At 52.2% G+C, this 9607-nt stretch overlaps 1 protein-coding gene across 1 annotated transcript in view; it reads left to right on the top strand.

The window, feature by feature from the left end:
- Positions 1-235: 235 nt before the first annotated feature.
- Positions 236-9607, top strand: part of VDAC1 (voltage dependent anion channel 1) — a 26925-nt gene continuing 17553 nt past the window's right edge. Inside the window, exon 1 of the mRNA XM_047084588.1 lies at positions 236-313. The gene's annotated coding sequence lies outside the window, so the exon portion shown is untranslated. The remainder of the gene's footprint in view (positions 314-9607) is intronic.

Below are 9607 nucleotides of genomic sequence, written 5' to 3'. Positions count from 1 at the left end.
CCCCGTGTCCGGGCGCACGCAGCACCCACGCGTGCCCGCACACGCCCGCGGGCACACGCGTCCGCGGTGGGCACTGAGGTCGCAGGAAGGTAATGGTTCTGGCCGGGAGCTGGTTGGGGACCCGGGCCCAGGCCTGGGCGGTGTCCGGGGCGGGCCCAGGGGCGGAGCTCGCCAGGCCAGGCGCGCAGGGTCGGGGCGGGTCCGCGCCGCCGCCGTCCGCGCTGTCCCGCCCTCGGCCCCGCCGCCGCTCTCCGTTCCTCGCGCTGCAGCCCCCGCGGTAGCAGCCGCCGAGCCCGCCGCCACCGCCCCCGAGGTAGGCGCTGCGGACATGGGCCCGCGATCTGCCGGCGCCTGGGGTCGCGGGCCCTGCCCTGGGGAGCTGAGCAGGAGGTGGGGGGAGGAGCGGTCGTGGGCGAGGGGTTGAGGACCGGGCCCCAGGGGCCGAGCGGGAGCTCCCCGCGCAGAGCAGGCCGCACAGGCGGGCGGCAAGCGGGCCGGGGCGCGGGAGCGGGAGGCCGGACATCCGGGGGCGCCTGCGGCTGGGACTCGATCCTTCGGGGACCTGCGGGCGGAAGGGCACGGGCCGCCGCGTGAAGGCCTGGCCGGCTGCAGGTCTAGGTGACCTTTCCCGGCGGCGCCCTCTGGCCCTCGATCCCGCCAGCGCGGGTCGGGCGGGGAACCGCCTGCCCCCACACTCACCGGGCTGGGCGCACGGATCTGTGCGGGCCACGCTGTCGCCGCCGGCATGAGTTCCTGTGACGACCGCGGTCCCTCGCTCCCAGCCCCACACGCCCTGTCCGGCCTGTCTGGTCCACGCCCGGAGAAGCTGGCGCCCGGCGCTGTTCCGCGCGTGCCAGCTCCCTACCGGGCGGAACGAGAAGCTGAGAGTCGACTTAGGCCGCAGGAGCCTGTGCAGTAGGCTCGGCCTTGGGAAAGGACGCCCTGCAGGGAGCGGATGTGGCCTCCTTGGCCTTAGGAGAGATCCTGGTTCGGTTGCTCATTCATTCACCGAGTGCGTCTGTGCCTTCACGAAACTGGTTGGAGCCCTTGGATTTCAGGGCTGCAATCCTAGTGACTTGCCCAAGGTCACACAGCCGGGGCGATACGAAGCCTAAGTTTTCTCATCTGTACAATAGGAGCAATTGTAGCTCTCCTTGTAGCGGCCATTCATCTTTGGGAAGAATGATATGAGTTGATTAACGCCAAACCTTCAGTAGAAACCTTGACACTTGAGGCTTTTGGGGAGGATTTAGCCCATCCTCTGTAGACCATTCTACTCCACTTGGTGTTCTGGAAAACGTTTAATAAATACAGCCCCTGTTATTTTAAACGTTATTACTAAACACTTGTGTGCCAGGCACTGAGTAACTTCCATGATCATTAATGAAAAATTCTTTAAGTTTATGGACAAGGTCAGGTTGAAGTAGGAAGTGCGTGCAGACCTGAGGGAAGGTTTCACCTGAGGTCTCCATCACCCTGACCAGCCTTACCTCCGCAGAGGAGGTAGAGAATGGGCCCCTACTTTGCCTAATGTGCTGTTGGCAAGGCCAGGGCAGGCTGCCCAGGGCTTGCCTTGTTTCTCCACCCCAGCTCTGGAATGAGTTCTACAGGGTTAGGCTTAAGCCCTTTGCAGCTTTGTTTTCATTGCCTGGGGTGGTGCCATTTGGCACACAGTAGGTACTTGAGAAGGGTCTGTGGGGGTAAATGTGCTCTTCCTTTTTATCTAAGAGTCAACTTACCCTTACTGATAGGAGGATAGTTGTGGTTTTTGTTTTTTTGTTTGTTGTTTTTTTACCATTGCAGCATATGTCTTCTAGTAGTTGCTCATTAAGTATTTGTGAAGTTATTGAATGGGCGTATGTAGTGGCTGCAGCCCTGGACCATATTCTCTTGATCTTGGACATCCTTTCTGAGGGACACACACATCTATCTCACTCACTTCCAGAAAATAGTCTTGCTTAGCAGAGGGTCACGTCTGTTTAAAGAGCTCCTGCGGAAAGTACAGCCCTAGAGCGCTGAGACAGCAAAACTGTTTCCCAATTTGACATAACTGCTTTAAACGTGCTATCTTCATTCTGTGACTTTCCAAGTCCTGTGGGAAAGTTGTAGAACTGGTGTTTCTGGGCCTGCAGGGGAGGGCGACCAGGGTGAATGGGATTCTCCTAAGTGCTTTTCCCTTCTCTGATGGTGGGTGGTGGGTGGGTCGATAACTTCTGCTGGAGTTGTTCTGAATAAAATGCTTGACCTTGGGGAGGGGGGGTACTGCTCTCAGTTGATTGCTTAGTTTTATTTCTATATTTTTATTCTGTTGGGTAGAGGCAAGGGCTGTCTGTAGACACAAACACAGGGGCTCCGGGAGACCATATAGTGAGGAGTTGCCTGTGGGCTGCCGGTCCTGCTGGACCCTGGGCAGATGTGGACAGTAACCTTCAAGCTGGTGGTAATGAGGGACATTGACCCCCCCCCCCATCTTTACTGATGAGATGCTCCCAAGGCACTGAAGTTCACTTTGCCCTTGATGGAATTTTAATGGCTTGACATTGTTGGTGGTGGTGACTGGGGGAGATGTGTGTGTGTGTGTGTGTGTGTGTGTGTGTGTGTGTGTGTGTGAGAGAGAGAGAGAGAGCCAGCCCAAACCTGCAGACAGCCCCTCAGGGAACTCAGAGAGTCTGTGGCCTTGGGCTCCTCACAGACTCCTCTGGTATCCACTGAGGAAAAGTGAGCAATGGGGTCCTCTGCTGGGCCTGGGCACAATCCTCCATTTTACTGCTTGCTGTCAGGGAGGTGAGGGTGAGTGGGCTTCTAAGCCCTTTATCCAGAACTGTCCTGGAAACAGTCCTGGGGAGCAGATTGAGCTCACAACACAGCTCTGACAAGAGCCACAGGATTGAGTACAGGTCAACTCACTGTCTTGTTCCTCAGTGTCTCCTTTATAAAAGTGTGACCATCATCATCATCATCGTCACAGTCAGTCTTCATTGAGGGCCTGCTCAGCACCCTTCTGCGGGGGCTTAATGTATGTGTGACGTTGAATCTACCATCCTGCAAACCCTGGGAGAGAGGCACTCTTGTTCATGGGTTGGGAGGCTGGAGCCCAGAGTTGGGATTCGGGACCTGGTCTGGCTAGTTCTAGTGCTGGTGATTCCACACTGAAGTTGACACGGCAAGGGGCCATTGCCACCAGCTAATAGATGTGGACGCATTTGAAAGGTCGAATTTGCTGTTCAGAGGGGAACTGTTCTCCTTTCACGCTGAGCAGAGCGAACGTGTGTATGGCTGTGTGTAGGCTGCCTGGCAGTGGATTGTAATCAGTGGAGTCACTCCTCCTTGTTGCAAGGACAGTGACACTGGGTGTCTATCAGGAGAAAGGTCAGTTTTTACTGGGATGAGGTAGGAGACATTCTTCCAGGACTTACCTGGACAATATTCAGCTCAAGAGTACCTCATGTGGTCAGGGAGGACTCTGGACCTTGTGGTTGAGGGTGGCCTTTTGATAACCTGCACAGCAGCGGTAATTATACTAAGAAATCTATAAAATGTAAACCTGTAATAAAGTCCTCACGGTGATGCTGAGACAGATACTCTTTCCCCATATTTGAGCTGAAGAAACGTGAGATGCATATACATTGTGACTTGCCCTGGGTCCCATATCTGGAGAGTCGTGGAGTGGTATTGGAACTCAGGGCTGCTTGACTCTCAAATCTACTTGCCCAAGCACTGTCTATTTAAACCCCACTGGGTCAAGCCAGGCAGCGAGGTTCCAGGAAATGTGAGGTGTCTGAGGTCAGACAGGAGCCCTGGGTGCACCTGGGACCCAGACCTTGCCATGCTGCCTGCCAGCCCAGGCTTTTCTTCCCTTGATGGGTGGGTGGGCCTGCAGGCTGCCCCCAAGTCAGTTACATTCCCTTGCGGCTTCTTATGGAAGGCTGTGCTGGTGGTGGCCTAGCTCCCAGAGTGTTTTAAAATAGAAGCAATGCCTAGGAAGCCGGGCTCCCCGGTGTGAGCCTCTCGTGGAGTAGGAGGGGAGGGCAGCTGTACTGGGAGCACAGACTTGCTTCAGAGCACAGGTCACCGGCTTTGCCAGCATCCGGTAGACATAACCAGGGGCTGCCTTTTCCGTGAGATAGGGATAGGGGTGTGAGGAGGCTTCTGATGGTGTTGGCTTGATATATTGGTTTTCAGAGCTGGGCTAACCTCCTGCTGGGGAAGTTGCTTTTCCTGGTCCCCAGAGTTAGGGGGAGGTGCTTTTGTTCTAATCCCTGGCTGGTCTGGTGCTCCTCCTATGTGCTGGCCCAGTTCTGCTCAGACAAACCACCTCAAATGATGTTAGAGAAACAGCAGAACCAAAGGCTTTCCTACAATTTTCCCTTTCTAAGGGAAATCCAGGATGGTCATGGTGATGGTGATGGTGGTGAAGGTGACTGCCCTCTTGGTCAGGGGCCTTGCACGAATCAGTTGCACACTTACATGGGGTGATAAAAGAAAGCATAATGAAGGGGCCATTTGCAAAGGTATGAGCAGAGTGTGGAGCTCCTTGGCAGGAGCTGTGGCCTTGGAAAGCAGTCACTGCCCACCTGAGGCCCAGCAGGGAGGGAGCTTGGGAAATGAGTACTCCAGCCTCTCTCTCCCATCTTCTGCTGGTGCCTCCTGTTGGCCAAAACCAACGATACATAGCCTTTGATAGCAGTCCATAGTGATCAGCTCTTGGGTCACAGAGCAGGATGGAGGAGAAAAATGGATCTGAAGGGACAGAGAATATCCAGAATAATGGACTGTGATTAGCACTGCCATTTATGGAGCCCTCACCGTGTGCCAGATACTCCTACGTGCTCTGCCTACCTAACTTACTTAATCTTTGCAGTAGTTCTGGTAGAAAGGCACTAGTGTTAGCCCCATTTTATAGGTGAGCAAAATGAGACCCTGGGAGTGTAAGTTATCAGTGGCTTGTCCAAAGTTACACAGCTAGTAAAGGCTGGTGCTGGCAAATCCTCTGCCAGGCTCGTAGCTCCTTCTCATAGTCACTGTGCCTTGCTGCCTGGGCACCCAGTTGGGCTGTGACATGCCGTGGCAGGGTGGTTCCTGGTGTTTGCGTCCTAGTGCTGTTGTACCCTTGCCCTTGAAGATGGTGTCTCTTAATCCATTAGGTGTCACCTTGCTCACAAGACTGAATCTTGGGAACTTAAGGCCACCCTGCTCCCTGTGTCCCCCACCGCAGTGGTTGTTAGCTCTTTGAGGGTACCACGGCTCCTGTGCCAGGATTCTACCTCTGCCGACAGAAGTGCTGTCCTGCCTGTTTCTTAGGCTGCGAAAGGCTAAAGGGGGGAAGGAGGCTTTTGAACAAGTGCTTCAGGCCGTTCTCATGCACATTAAAGTTAGGGAGCCCTGCCCTACTCCTGCCTCCTGGGCAGGGTGGCCAGAGCCACAAGTGGTCATCTGGGGGTAGAATGTTCCCCCTGCAGGCCCTGCCTGTTACCCCTGCCATCTCAGTGTAGTTGGACTCTGTTCTTGGAACCCGGATAGATACTTCCCACGTGGCCTTTTCCTTCTGGCACCTTTATTGCAGCAGTCTGTTAGAATGTGGCTTATTGTGGCATCGGGAAGGCAGCGTAGCTCAGTTTCAGACACGTTGGTTGGGTTTTTAAATTTTATGTCCTTAAAAAAGTTATCAGTATGTACAAACAACTTTAATAAAGTGGAATAAGAAATGAAAATCCTATTTTAACTCTGCTCCTTTCCTAAACCCCCCTCGTTTCCAGAAGCAGCTCCCAGTCAGCCACAATGTACAGATGGGCTTGTAGCCTTCCTACATGCTTTCCCATCATTCACAAATGTGTGAGCGCATAAACATGTATGTGAAAGGGTTTTCCTCTAATAATGCAGAATTATACATTTTCTGTGACTTGCTTTGTGCATTGAACTACAGTTGGCCCTTGAGCACTGTGGGGGTTAGGGGTGCTTACTCCTCATGCAGTTGAAAATCCTTCTCTAATTTTTGACTCCCTCCCAATTTGACTACTACTGTTCACCTCAAGTTTTATTGATATTATACAGTCAATTAACACATATTTTGTATGTTATATATACATATATATTATATATTGTATTCTTACAATAGAGTAAGCTAGGTAAAAATATTACTACTTTTGAAAAGAACTCTTAAAAAAATTTTTTTTAATGTTTATTTATTTTTGAGAGACAGAGAGAGCATGAGCAGGGGAGGGGCAGAAAGGAGAGAGACACAGAATCCGAAGCAGGCTCCAGGCTGCGAGCTGTCAGCCCAGAGCTTGATGCGGGACTTGAACTCACAAACTGCGAGATCATGACCTGAGCTGAACCTGGACGCTTAACTGACTGAGTCACCCAGGCGCCCCTAGAGAAAATATACTATTAACGAAATCATAAGGAAGAGAAAATACATTTACAGTATTGTATTTATTGAAAAAGATCCAACATATAAGTAGACTTGCAAAGTTCAAATCTGTGTTTTTCAAGGGTCAGCCATGTGTCAAAGATAGCTTTCTATGGCACCTTGCATAAATCCACCTCATTCTTTTTGATTACCACATGGTGCTCTTTAGTTTTTGTAAGTACCTTAATTTTCATTCATTTCCCCATTGGTGGACATTTAGATTTCTTCTGGCCTGTGTTACAGAACTAATGCTGCAGTGAGCATCCTCGTGTGCTCCTCTCTGGGGACCTTGGCTGGGTTCCTAGCAGTCGAATTGTCTCTAGGTTAATGCATGCCCACTTGCGCATTGGCCAGTAGTTGTCTCCAAAGGGGCTGTCCTATGCTGGCGTGAACAGGGGTGACCATTTTCCACACCAACAGTGGATATTTTCATTTGCATTTTTGCTGATTTGTTTGTTGAGTGAGCCTTTCAAACACAGGTGTGTCATTCACTCTACAGTGGCTCCCTGAGGCCCTTAAAGTCCACACCTTGTTCTGAAGTAGTAAGTGGCCCTGCTCCCTTCTGAAGCCCGCTGGTCTCCTCAGCCTGAGTTGAGTTCTCCTTAGGCCAAGGCGGGTGGAGAGGGTACTAGTTATGGCTGTCTCCACCCCCCCATTCCTGGCGGTGCTGCAGCCTCCCTGTAGAGGGCGCTCCTGCTGCTTGGTTACATCGCCGTTTGCTTAGATTCTTGTCAGATACTAAGTTTCTATTTTTTTCCTTCTACTATAAACATACTTTCATGCTCCTTGCACATTTTCTCATTAAACAGACCTTTATATTGAATACCTGCTACTTGCCAGGGCTTGTCATCTTTGACACATAGCTTTTTACATATTTTGGATAAATTTATGCATGACAGGCTCCGGGCTGCTTTGAGTTCAAGGGTGTGAGTTGGGGGTAGGTGTGCACTTGTGGGTGTGGTGGGGGCGCTGGAAGCAGAGCAGCTGTCACTGACAGGCAACTGATGAGTCAAGGAAGATATGTCCCCCCAAGGTGGAGGTTATGTAAGTGTTATGCAGACTGTTCTGGGCGATATACTATCTCTCCCCTCTGAGTTTCCAGTATGGGCTGGATTTTCATTCCTCGGCTGGAGTGGAGCTTGCATAATCCGTTCAAGGTCAGCCAGCGAATGGTTGGGTAGGTAGGCGAACAGGCAGTGGAGGGAAACAAGGGACTCCTGTCTCCCACTGTGACTTACTGATCCTTGTCAAAGTCATCAGTGACTGTGGGAAGGTCTGCTCAGTCCAGTCCTGTCCGTCCCTCATGTTCCACTTATCCTTGGGAACCATGCTCGCAGGCTCTGCATTGAAGCCTTCACCCAGGCCGGCTTCTGATTCCCATCTGTCCAGGGCTGGCTGCTTTCCTGTGTCAAAGTGCCCCGCCTCACGCTCGGACTCTAGAGGCTGGGCTTCTGAAGGCACATGGGGTGGATGCCACCAAGACAGATGGTGAGCGATTTGGAGCGATTTGGAGCTGATCTAGGCGGAGGTAGGGGCCAGGGGGTCAGGGTTCAGCCTTAGAATCAGCACATGCAGCGTATTAAATGAGAAAGCAGGATGCTGAGGTCTCTTTCACACCCCCTGGTCCCGGCCTGAGAAAACATGAATGGAAATCATTTCTACAAGAAGATGATTTTTGCAGCGGGTGCTGAGAACTGTGTAAAAATGGGCATTTTCTAGGCACTGTTGGCAGTTGTAAGAAAGCGGAGCTTTTCAGAAGCACACTGCCTCAGGCCTTGGCACAGTCCTGTCAGATAAATGCAGGAGGCGACTGGGTGGGGAAAGAGAAGACTGCAGCAAAAGCCTAGGGGAAGCTACAGTTGCACAGCAGGTGTGGGCCTGTGGTGAAGGGAGCGTCTTGGCTTCTGGGTGGGTGTTTCCTCAGGTCCAGGAGTGGGTTTGGCTCCGCTCAGCTGAGGGATCCTGTGCATCTTCCCTGCCAGGTGCCGAGCTGGAGCCGCAAGGAGAGCCTGGCCTCATCCAAGCTCCCTCTGCCCTCCCAGCTCCCTTGTGTTTGGATGGTAATCTCCTTAGTGGCCATGTACTTTAGGGTGATGTTTGTCGGTGGTGGAGTGTTTTTTGACAGGTGGTTTTGCTGGTTCTTTTTTTGGGGGATTAGTGATGAGTGAGAGCATTTGGGGAACATTAAATGATGAGTGATCTGCTTTTCCCTGATGCGAAAGCTGTTCTTGTCTGGTGAGGTGGGTCCTAGAGCCACAGAGGGTACTTTTTGGAACGCCCTGGCCCCTGAGGTACAGGGAGGTCTTGGCTGACCCAGAGAGGTTGCCACTGTACTGCTCTTTCCTCACCCTGGGGCTGAGTTTGCAGTCCAGCTGGGGAAGGGCAGCGCTGAAGAGGGGTGCTCAGTCCACTGATACCTGTTGGCACTGGTGGCCGTAGAGAATGTTCTGGATCTTTTGCTGAGATATTCTGCAAGTTTCCTTGGGGCTCCATCACCTCAGCCTTTGACGCAGGTTTGCGGAGGGGCCAGGGCCATCTGTGGTTGAGACATATCCACGCCTTAGGCTGGGGGTATTCTGCATGACCTGGTGGATGGTTTCTTTGGCTGTCCCTGGGGTGGATGTGCCTGTGAGGTTCGCTTGGGGTGGAAGGGGGACAAGTCGAGGGGGGGGGGTCCCCAGACTTGAAACAGCCAATGGGGACAGCCTGAAATGGATCTTCCCCCATGCTCTTTGTGCCCTGATCCTAATGTGGACTGAGCTGTCCATGGTTCCAGCCTGATCACGTGCAAGAGATAACAAGAGCAACAAAGAGGATCGTAAACAGCTCGCTGGGCTGCTCCACTCTGCTCTGACAAAAAAGTGAATGGAGGCGGAATTAGCAGAACCTCTGAAAAAAGTACCATAGGACCTGGACCACAATTTTATTACTTCAAGTGGTGGAAGTTTGTCGTTGTTTGTTTTATAGCGTACTCATTGCTTCTGTGGGCTCCTTGCAGCATCTAGGATGTTAAAGCTTATGTCAGGAATGCAGCTTCCTGTGGTGATGCTGTTCGCCTAGGACCGATTGAACTATTTTTCTTAACCGACGGAGCCATCCAGGCGCCCTGATTGAGACATTTTTCATTGGGTTCCCACTTACCAGGAACATGCCTTGCAGGTGTTTGCTTGTGTGAGTGCATATGTTGGTGACCTCAGG

Source organism: Lynx rufus, unplaced genomic scaffold (genome assembly GCF_022079265.1).
Source record: "Lynx rufus isolate CCGP_SWC_20201006 ecotype Redwood Valley unplaced genomic scaffold, mLynRuf1.p SCAF_1, whole genome shotgun sequence".
Taxonomy (NCBI): Eukaryota; Metazoa; Chordata; class Mammalia; order Carnivora; family Felidae; genus Lynx; species Lynx rufus.
Note: the sequence above shows the minus strand (reverse complement) of the source record. Positions and strands in the feature narration are given on the sequence as shown.